Genomic DNA, 10077 nt, shown 5'->3' with positions numbered 1-10077 from the left:
AAAGACCTAACTCAACAGACTGTAACCCGGCAACCAGATTTATATGTTAAAACTCAATGTACAATACATCCACACGATTAACTTACAACCAATTGATAAAGATATAAATCGCTCACCTAGATAAGATATAATTTGTTCATCTAGACATACAAAATCTTGTACACACCCACCCCTTAAGAATAGTCATAACAACCTGTAAATGTACAGAGAGAAATCTTAACATCCACCTCCATGTTCTCTCGTCTGCTCCTCTCCTCTTGCTCTGACCTCCTCCTGTCTAAACTTTTCTCCTGCCCATCATTCCTTCTCATCCAATGACAGGCCTCTTTCTATCCTCTACCTCCCTTCATCTGCATAATGTGAATTAACCTACAGAAGACATTTAATTGGGGCTGGCTTACAGGTTCTGAGGTTCAGTCCATTATCATCAAGGCGGGAGGGAACATGGCAGCATCCAGGCAGGCATGGTGCAGGAGGAGATAAGAGTTCTACATCTTTATTCAAAGGAAGTCAGGAGCAGACTTCCAGGCAGCTAGGAAGAGAGTCTCAAAGTCCACCCCCACAGTGACACACTTCCTCCACTGAGATCACACCTACTCTAACAAAGCTATACTTTCTAATTCTCCACTCCCTGGTCCAAGCATATTCAAACCACCACAGTAGCCATTTGTAGTTCTTTTTAAAAGAACTCTCTAGTTGGTCCCTTAGCTGCTCTTTGATTGGCTTATTTGTTTTCTTGTTGTTTAGTTTGGAGAGTTCTTTGTATATTATAGATTTTAGCCTCTTGTCAGGTATATAGCTGAAAAAGATTTCTATTTTAAAAATCTGTATAACATTTGAATTTTAAAATAGTAATCAAGAGATTATTAGATCCTTTCTTAGAAGTAGTACATGTCCAAGCAATTAATGCTACTCAAATGATCCCAGTGACCGTGGTGCTTTCATAAAAACTGAAGAACACAGAGTAACATGTGGGCTTCTAGCAGGATAAATTGGGTTGAGAGATTCTTTGTGTACCAAATTTAGCCATTTGTAAGCATTTCTGTTGGTTTATATTGCTTTCTGCTCTGTGTTACTAAGTTCTTCGCCAGGCGTCTAGCCTATGATGTTTTCTGTTTTTCTGGTGCCCTACAGTTTATGAAGAGGTTCACTAGTGCTGTGCAAGGCAAACCCTTTGTTCTCTCTATTTAGTGCCATGCTAGTGAGGATTTATTGTTTGTTGACTGACTCATAAACTGTCAAGGCAGAAAAGCAGGGCAGTAAAAGGTTCACTAGACTGGGTGTGGACTGACCCTCTTCCTTCTTGTTGCTCATAGATAAATAGCTTTGCTCAGGTCCTGAAACTACTGAACCTCTTAGGTAAGAGGGAAATGAAGTGTATCCTCTCCCGAAATGTTGGTGGGAGATCTGCTGTTCCCTGGAAATGACTTACATCGCTCCTGCTTCACCATGTTTTGTTTTTTCGGGTGATCATCACAGAACATCCCACCAGGAGGGGGAGCTATGGTGCCAGCCAGCCTTCCAAGAAACACTTGAGTTCAGACCTGACTTGTTGAGAACACCTGACTACTCTATTATCTTCCCGCACCTTTCCTCCTGGAGGACATGGCAGAGAGGACTCCCTAGCATTCTGTGCACATCTTGAGACAGTAAGTACCAAACTACCATCCACTTCTCTCTCTGAGTCAGATGGTCAGTGGCCCAGAGGGGCGAGACGATGGCTGGAGGCTGCCAATCTGTCTACAGATGCCAAAGGTTCACCTGCAGCCCAGTTGTCCCCTGGTTTCTCTGCTTTTATCTCCACCTCCTTCAGGCCCTGTGACAAGGACTGACATCAGTCCTGCATATCTACGAGGTCTCTGAATATCTAGAACCTAACTCAAGAAAGATCTGGTAAGTAAATGAATAGAAAAAGTGAGCAAATGAGAACATTACCAGAATTTGCTTTTCCCCCTTTGTCTTTCCCATAACAAACAAGGACTTCCTGGAAGAATGAGATGTTCCCACTAAGGAAATTAGCTTTACCATAAGATATAATTACTAATTACATCTTACTTCCTAAGCTGAATTACTATAAAATATTCAGAAAGCAAAAAAAGTAACAAGGGTTGGGGAGAAAGAGGGCGGCTTATGTCACCCACTTGGCTTTCTGTACAAATTCCAAACCAACTGGGCAAGACAATGCAGGAGGCTGCTAGAATATGGATGTTGAACGTCCCCAAAGACCCATGAAATCCTTGTCTCCTAGGAAATGCTATTCAGAAGTAGCAGCTGTAGGAGTTTTTTTTTTTTTTTTTTCTTTTTTTTTGGAGCTGGGGACTGAACCCAGGACCTTGCGCTTGCTAGGCAAGCGCTCTACCACTGAGCTAAATCCCCAATTCCCGTAGGAGGTTCTTAGACTATTGGAAGCATGTCTCTCCTAGGGGATTCTGGGATGCCCAAACCCTAGGTCTTTCCTTTACACCCTTGCCAGGAGATTTCTGCCCTTGCCATTCAACTTCCCACAAGAGGCCTAAAAGCTATGGATGCACTTGATGACGAACGTGAGTCCTAAAACTGTAAGTCACTCGAAACCTTTTCTAGGAGTTAAGTTTCCCTGCTATTGCTCTCGTGATTAAAGGCTAGTGCAGTCTGCTGCGGTTCAGGAAAACCCTCCTGTCCCATGTCCACTGTAGAAGGGACATTTGTCCTATTCAAGGGCAGGGGTGGACTGTTCACCTCTGTGTTTGGCAATTAGTCTGAGGTGATGCACTTAGTTGAGCAGTGGAACCCCTCAGCTTCCTGGAAGACACAGAATGATGGGTCCAGTTCACTTAATGTACTCGAGTGTCTTTTGGAAGAGAAATTTGAAAGCAGACCAGGGCGTCTCCAACTTCCGAATGGGCTCTGCTCCATGTGTGCCCCTAGTCCAGACCACCGTGCCATGGGTGGCCGTTAATATGTCATTTCCCTTCCCTGTATCACAATATAAAGGGCTTTAGCAGTGACCTTTCTATCAAAACATCCTTTGTTTAGAATGAAAAGCCATTCACGGGGAGAGCCTTATCTAGGGGGTTTACGCAGAGGATCAAATCCAAAGAGTGAGATTCGTTTACTTTGTATTAAATGAGCTTGGTTAAGGAGGCTCGATTTTGGCAGAAAGGAACATTAATCACAGCTGCAGAACAGGTCTCTATTTTCACAGCTCCTGGTTTACTTTCAGCAAAGTTACACAGGGAGCCTTTTGTTCCCCCCAGAGTAGCGCTGTATTTAAATACAGTAAATATAGCAAAATTGCCTTCTTAAAATGACACAAGAGTCCCTCCAGCGCAGGTCGCCCATAATGGCCTCAGTGTTGCGGGACCGACTTCATGGCTTTGGAAAGCCTCTCAATTGGTTTGGACAGATGGGCTTTATCCTGTGGAAATCAATGAGTTTTTGTGAGTTTGACTTAATTTTTATGCAGCTAGCACTTTGAGATGAAATTAAAATATGTATGAAAACCATATTAAAGTTCCCCTTGGGTCCGGGGCTGTTTGTACATTTACAAGGTGTTAAAGAGATGATTTAAAAACTAACTCTGTAAGGGATCAATGCAAGCGGACCATGATTTATGGTCCTCCATGACATTTTTGACACTTTGGGCTTAATGTCTTGTGTGTGTTGAGCCACTAATTATCTTTTAATTCATAAGGGCTTCGTGGTAATTTATAAGTGTAATATAATATATGGGACTGTATCGTATGGCAAGGCTCAGAGAACAACTTGCTTTACATGCTTGGTTGATTGGGGAACACATGTAAGCAAATTTGGGCCGAGCGAACCTGGTTGAAAAGGCTTCTTCATAATTCTATAAAACTGGCACATTGCCCTTACCTGCCCAACTCTAGAGACGTCAGAGATTTTCCTTCTTGAGGGTGATTGTGGGATTAGGTCCATCAAAGATCACAAATTATTATAGTAGGAACCAAGTCATACAATACATGGGACAGACAGAATAGGTGCCGAGAGAAGATTGGTGAAATGAATACATAATTATAAAGTATATAATACATTATAATGTATTATGTAAACAAAGCGTGTTTGATTCAACTTTTTTTTTCTGGAATCAAATGTCTTTCAAATTGGATTTTTCAACAAAGTTTAATGAACTACAAAAATAACTTAGCAGGTATCCTAAAGAAGCAAAGGATATTATTATCATGGTATCAACAGGACGGCCCAGCCTATTAGGAGAGTACCAAGATCTGCCCCAGAAATAGGGACCAGTAAAATCTCAGCTGAGACCCAAAGCCAGAGAGAATATGGTAGTGTTCCCATTGTATACATGTAAGAATGACAAGGCTCCATGGCATGAGAGCTGGCCTGTAACTTGATTTTACCCAATCAGCATTAGGCCAACTTTTGCGACCTGGCTACTGAAACCACTGAAAGAACTTCCTGACCTAGTACCAAGCCTGTAAGGATGACCTGCCTGCCTGTGGGTGATGCTGGCTTTGGCATCATCCCTGATCAGTGGTCCCTGCCTTTGGAATGATAAAGAAACTTGTACTCCAGGGCTTTTAAGGAGTTTGCTAACTCATCTGCTCAGCTATGGAAGCAACTGCCCAGGGTAAGGACCAGTAAGGAAGACAGCAGCATCTTCTCCATATGTTTTATTGCCATTGTCAATTCCCACGTGATTTACTTGTACCCTATGGGAGAGTGTGGGCTTGGGTTGTCTGAATTACTCCTCCACAGACCCCATGACAGTTATGGGTAGGAAGTAACATAAAAGGAAGGCGGATCTTTTGTACCATATCATCATTGACTTATGACTGGATTCATCAATTTCATGCATTATCTTATCCAATAGCTGGACAGTCTTCAAAGACAAAGATTAATATCAAACCTATAATGCTGGATAATGCAATCTTGGGGGTCAAGTGCCTGCCAGTGGTTAAAAAGTGGTTGAGGCAAGAGGACTGACCATAAGCCCTTATCCTTACCAACTCATTGCCCAGGCTTTGACTCCATGCTTGAGCTCAGCTTCTGGACCCTCAAGTAAGAGGAGCAGGAGGGGCCAGGGCTCTAACAGCTAGACTGGAGAAGTCAAGCATGTGCCTGGACTATCACAGCACAGGGTACCTGCTCTGTCTTGTAAAGCATTAAGTGATGCAGACAGAAAGGGAGTGTGTCCCAGGTGGGGATGTGATTGTTGAGGGAGACAGATTTATAAGCAATGCATCTGGAACTGATTGGATAACAATCAGACAAACTCAACTGATCATCTGGTTAAACCGAGTCGCTGGGCTTGGTCTGTAAAGTATGGGTCAAAACAATGTCCATACCTCTGAAAGGTTTCCTAGCTTGAAGTAAAGACTCACTGTAACCTAGCTAAGAGTAGATATACCCTGGTAACAAAGCAACTGAGTTGCAGCCTTTCACAGCAGCTGAGTTTCAGCCAACCACAGACTAGCAGCTGCTAATCAGCAACGTCCAAGTTGCTTCTGTGGGTCATTTCCTCTCTGCTGGCTGTAAATATGATCTGCCCGTGGGTGGGGTGAGCATTTTGGAACTAACTTTGATCTGGAATACTGGCATATATTCTACAGTCTTTTCTTCTCCCAATAAATTTTGTGAAATAACTCCCAACTAAGATTTTTTTCTCTAATAATGCCATCTATCTTTCTTAGGAAAAAAAAAAACAGTGGGAACGTCACCCTCCTCAATGGCACTACCAGCTGCCAGGCTCTTCTGAGACTTTCCTTTACTTCCCCTAGCATGTTGCTTTTGTGGTCTGTTTGCAAGGTGGCTTCTGTCCCTTTAGGCATTGTAGTCCACTTAAGACGTAAGAGGAGGAGAGGGAGGGATGAAGAGGAAGAGGAAGAGGAAGAGAAGAAGAGCAAGAGAAGAAGAGGAAGAGGAAGAGGAGGCCACAGACACCTGCACTGGAGAAAATACCAGACTCTTCAAAGTGATTGCACTATTTTCAACCTTGTTCACAGTGCAGGCAGCTCTAGTGCTGGGCAGTTTTGGTGCGATGTCTTGATCATAACTGTAGGACCATTGATAAAAGGACAGCAGTGAGCAAGGGTGCCACAAACCACAAAAAATAAACTGGAGTTAAGCAAAACAGGGACTCCACGGATGGCAGGAGGGGGCCCATGGCCAAGGGGAGATGGAGCAGAACTGTAGACTAGAGTGGGAAGAGTTCAGTGGGACTTGAGAACGGAAAGGTCTATGGGGTGAAATTTCAGAGAGCTTTGCCTTAAACATTTGCTTACCAGCATTATCTTTTTTATATTTCAGACAAGAGAGTGTTGGCAATTTGTGCTTTTTCTTTGACCCTGGATGAGTTAAGATTTATGTACAACAAATTTAGCTTTTAAAAACACAACATGGGGAGTGTTTGTACATAAGAACCTCCAAACCATCCCCTCAATCAATATAATATATTTCCACCCCCCGCTTTGTATAATCATCTTTATAATCCATCTTTCCCTCCACATCCACCTTATGATATTCTCGAGATCAACCCATACTATGGCAAAAGTGAATTTCTTTTAAACGAGGAAGATTTTGTCCAACTTGCCAGTTTCCGGTTGTAACAAACTTGCTGTAACCTTCATGAAAAGCGTTTGTGCAGACAGACTCCTTCACTTCTCTTCAATGAATGCCTGGAACTAAAATGGCTGTATCACAGATGAGCTTCCCTTTCCAAAAAAAATGGCCACATGGGTTTCTAGAGTGCCACCACTGAGCAGTGTTGTATCCACAGGACATATGACTTATGATTTCTTGTTAGAGTTGTAAAATGAAACTCTCTGAAAAACAGTGGTGGGTGGGAGTGACATTTGATTAAATGTTTTTATGTCTTCTTTATTGAAGCATCTGAACTTTTTCCCCAGGGTGCAGTGGCCCATGTTTTTAATCCCAACACTCGGGAGGCAGAGGCAGGAGGATCTTTGTGAGGACAGCCTGTTTTATGTGATGAGTTTCAAGATAACCAGGGACAAATAGTGAAACTCTCTCTTAAAAGTAGCTAAAGAATCAAATAAAAGAAGTCTGGCTATATTTAAAAAGTCAGATTTTCAATCTCCTTGCTATCCAGTTCAAGTTCATCATAAGTTCTGGACATCAATCTTTGGAGTAAAATGCGTGTGACAATGCCCCTCCTCGTTGGAGCTGTCTTAGTGTTCTCTTCAAAGTATCCCCTGAAATGCATTCTAATTTTATGGATTGTCAACTTTTTCTGGTTTCCTCTCTTTGTGTTTCTTAGAAATACATGTGTGGATAAAAGTCTCAAAGAGTTTTCCCCAAGAACCCTCTAGTTTTAGATTTTACATTTCCCTTCATATTTGTGTTAATTTTAATGAATAGTGTGGAGTGAAGCTTAATGTTCTTTTTTGTTTCAACTAAAATTGTATTGATTTAAGATTCTCTATTCTGACGACCATCTTTGTTCCTTTAAATGGCCTTAAAACTTCTAAAGAGAAACTCTTGGCTTTGCTCATGTGCATGCATGCGTTTCTGATATCTTTAGTCTTTTCCACTAATCTCTGTGCTTATTATACATTTGCCAACAACTAACTTCTTATGACAGTAAATCTCATCAGAAAAGTAACCCATCCATATCATATTTTCTTTCTAATTTAATATTAATTTTGTTTTATTTCGTTTGTTTATATTAATACAAAGGAATTTTAAAAGTTTTCTTTATTCTTCTCTCATATAATACATCCCAAAGGCAGCCTCCTCTTCTACTCCTCCCAGTTCCCACCTCTCACATCTCCTCTCGCCTGTATCCACTGCTCCTCCATTTCCCTTCAAAAAAGAGCAGGCCTTCCAGTGATATCAACAAAACAAGGCCTAGGAAGATGCAGTTAGACTGGGTGGAGACATTCATATCAAGATGGGATGAAACAGCACAGTAGGAGAGTCAGAGTCCCAAGAGTAGGCAAAAAAAGTGAGAGTCATTTGCTAACCCACAAACACCCCAAGCTAAACACCCACAGCATGTATGCAAAGGACCTAGTACAGACCAATGCAGGCTTTGAGATTGCTGCTTCAGTCTTTGTCAGCATCTGTGAATCCTGTACAGTTGATTATGTGGGCTGTGTTCTCCTGGTGTCCTTGATCCCCCCAAGTGGATTCACTTCTTAAAACTAGCATGAAATGTATTGGGTTTGATGATGGTGTTTGCATACAAGCATGCCATTACATTTTGTTCCAGCTTCTGATTTTTCACGTACGTTTTAGAATTGGATTACCATATTCAGGTTTTTAAAAACATTATAGCGAGATTCTGATTAAATTGATTTTGAGTTTGTAGATCAGCACAGCAAGAATTGTCACCTTATCAATACTGAGTTTCCTGATCTATGAATATATACGGTATCTTTCCATCGGGTTAATTACCTTATTACCTCAGAGATATTGACAGTTGTTAGAGTAGGGACTTTAGACATCTTCTGTTGGACTCACACCTCATTGTGTTAAATGGTGCAGAGAAGATGGCGGTAGATAAAACTTCTGAAAAAGTATCATCAGAATCCAACTGAGATGAGAGAGCACTGGTCCAGGCACTGTGTCTTGCTGTGGTAACACTTTCCCGCTCATTCAATGGCAGCGAGCACCTCTATGAAGACTGTGATTTAGGCAGGAACATGGTGGCATATGTGAACGCCATCTTGGACCTACTAGGAGTTGGTAGTGTGCAGAATGAGGGAGTTGGTGAGTGAAAGCAACGGTTAAGAATTGTATGTGCTGGGCTGGAGAGATGGCTCAGCGGTTAAGAGCACTGACTGCTCTTCCAGAGGTCCTGAGTTCAAATCCCAGCAACCACATGGTGGCTCAGAACCATCCATAATGGGATCCGATGTCCCCTTCAGGTGTGTCTGAAGACAGCAACAGTGTACTTACATACATGGAATAAATAAAATAAATCTTAAAAAAAAAAAGAATTCTATGTGCTGCTCCTTTCTAAATCAGTTCCTACAGAATTGTAACTCATAGAGCAACCAAGCATTACTAAAGTGCCTCTTCTGTCAAGAAGCCTTCTGGGTAAAAGGTGGTCCCACCCCTTAGTGTATACTGATGATACAGGTGGCTAAGCAGGCCACCCTCTGCACTTACCAGATGGGAAACTGATACTTCAATTGATGTAGAAAACCCAATATTCTAAGACTATATGTATTATTAATGCAGATATTAGTATTCTTAAATAATAAAATATATGTACAAATATCTGTTTACTCTCTACTTTAAAGTACATACTATATAAACATATATAAAAGTGTAGGGAGCCGTATTGGATTTGGGCCCGGCCGCTTTGTGACTGTATAGCTCAAGGTGGCTACGTGACTCTGGGCTGTATGGCCACAGATGCTCTCCCCTAAGATGGCTGCTGTAAGATTATGAGATTGTTGGACAAAAGCCTCTCCCAGGAAGATTCAGGGAACAATCACAGGATGTTTCAGCCTGAGCAAAGCTAGTGCCCTGCCCTGACCGGATTCCTGAGAAGGGCTCGACCTTTTCAAAGAATATGTCCCCAGAAGACTGTTGCCTCTTTTTTTTTTTTTTTTCGGGAAAGAAATGAATTATAATATCTTTGAAAATTTATTTTCCTCACAATATTAGCCAAGGAGATATAACAGCACATAAAAACCATGACAGACTGTGCAAACTGCAGAAATTTGTACACAGTTGTAGCTGTTACTTTACATAATGCTAATAAGAATTTAAAATCACTTAAGTCCTTTGTTGCCAGGTTTAAAACTCATTTAAAGATAGGTATTTTTAATGATCTTCAGTTTAACAGGGGGGGAAAAATCATCCCTTAACAGCGACTAGGACAATGGGTGAAGAACTTTGAAAGTGTATTTTTATTTAACAAAATATCACACAGAGGGTGCTCTCTCCCTCCATCTCTCCATATCTCTCTCTCCCTCCCTCCTCCCCCTATCTCTCCCTCCCCTTTCCCCTTTCTTCCTTTTCTTGCCTCTTTAAGGAGGATATCTTGCAGTTTAGTGATTCATCTTATATCCTTGGGCACTTCCCAATACTCCCCCACCCTAAGCTTCAATTTCTGCTTCAGAGATTTAAATGCTGTACATT

The 10077-nt window shown here is 41.7% G+C and overlaps 1 long non-coding RNA gene across 1 annotated transcript; it reads left to right on the top strand.

Annotated features, from left to right (window-relative positions):
• Positions 1-1253: 1253 nt before the first annotated feature.
• Positions 1254-8921, top strand: LOC147999353 (uncharacterized). Its single transcript, XR_015643561.1, has 5 exons — positions 1254-1359; positions 1480-1649; positions 1814-1893; positions 2474-2558; positions 5655-8921. It is a non-coding gene; the product is annotated as an uncharacterized LOC147999353 (long non-coding RNA).
• The last annotated feature ends 1156 nt before the right edge of the window (positions 8922-10077 follow it).

Source organism: Rattus norvegicus, chromosome 19 (genome assembly GCF_021556685.1).
Source record: "Rattus norvegicus strain SHRSP/BbbUtx chromosome 19, alternate assembly SHRSP_T2T, whole genome shotgun sequence".
In the NCBI taxonomy this organism is placed as follows: Eukaryota; Metazoa; Chordata; class Mammalia; order Rodentia; family Muridae; genus Rattus; species Rattus norvegicus.
The sequence above is the reverse complement of the archived record's forward strand: the minus strand, read 5'-3'. Positions and strand labels throughout refer to the sequence as shown.